The sequence below is a fragment of the Polistes canadensis genome, unplaced genomic scaffold (assembly GCF_001313835.1).
Source record: "Polistes canadensis isolate GaletaPanama2010 unplaced genomic scaffold, ASM131383v1 scaffold_441, whole genome shotgun sequence".
Lineage (NCBI taxonomy): Eukaryota > Metazoa > Arthropoda > Insecta > Hymenoptera > Vespidae > Polistes > Polistes canadensis.
In genome coordinates, this window is record NW_014569988.1 from 2,102 (window position 1) to 3,305 (window position 1,204).

Here is a 1,204-nt window from a genome sequence, read left to right on the forward strand (position 1 = left end):
ATAAGCCATATATTAAATATATATATATATATTTTGTTGTCTTGAACGTTATAAACGTTCACGACGTTCGACGTGAGAAGATAAATTTGATTGTTCGAGATTTGCTTCAATTTCCCCCGGGAATCGTCTGAAACTTAAAACAACTTCGTTGGAATCAAGGAAGCACCTTTTAGAAGACGATTTTTGGATTGATGAAAGTGTCCGACGTTAGGGGAGAGAGGAATGGTGTTGTGATCACGACGGCGTTGTGCAATCAAAATTCGTCGGATCTTCGCCGGTTCTTCTTTGATTTTGTAAGTACCTATAATAGGTATCTTATATTTTTTTTCTTTTTTTTTTTTTTTCTCGTTAAAATAAGTAAAGGATTGTTATACCTATTTGTAAAAATTTTGTATTATTATTTTTCTATCTTGGATAAATATTTGTCAGTAATTTTTTTCATCACACATTTTATCGAGAAAACAAAATTTTGTTGAAATCAGAAATTAAGTTACCATCTAAAAAAAAAAAAGACGTTTTAGATCATTATTTTTTAATAACAATATTAAAAGACGATCTGAGTTTTACCTATAATAGATATCTTATATTTTTTTTCTTTTCTTTTTTTTTTTCTCGTTAGAATAAGTAAAGGATTGTTATATTAATTCGTAACAAATTTTGTATTATTATTTTTCTATCTTGGATAAATATTTGTCAGTGATTTTTCTATCACACATTTTATCGAGAAAACAAAATTTTGTTAAAATCAGAAATTAAGTTACCATCTAAAAAAAAAAAGATGTTTTAGATGTTACCATCTAAAAAAAAAAAAAGACGTTTTAGATCATTATTTTTCAATAAGAATATTAAAAGACGATCTGAGTTTTACCTATAATAGATATCTTATATTTTTTTTCTTTTCTTTTTTTTTTCTCGTTAGAATAAGTAAAGGATTGTTATATTCATTCGTAACAATTTTGTATTATTATTTTTCTATCTTGGATAAATATTTGCCAGTGATTTTTTTCATCACACWTTTTATCGAGAAAACAAAATTTTGTTAAAATCAGAAATTAAGTTACCATCTAAAAAAAAAAAAAGACGTTTCAGATAATTATTTTTCAATAAGAATATTAAAAGACGGTCTGAGTTTTACCTATAATAGATATCTTATATTTTTTTTCTTTTCTTTTTTTTTTCTTGTTAAAATAAGTAAAGGATTGTT

At 24.6% G+C, this 1,204-nt stretch overlaps 1 protein-coding gene across 1 annotated transcript in view; it reads left to right on the forward strand.

Annotated features, from left to right (window-relative positions):
- The first annotated feature begins 211 nt into the window (after window positions 1–211).
- LOC106792470 (zinc finger protein Gfi-1b-like) overlaps window positions 212–1,204 on the forward strand; it is a 37,558-nt gene continuing 36,565 nt past the window's right edge. Inside the window, exon 1 of the mRNA XM_014758903.1 lies at window positions 212–293. The gene's annotated coding sequence lies outside the window, so the exon portion shown is untranslated. The remainder of the gene's footprint in view (window positions 294–1,204) is intronic.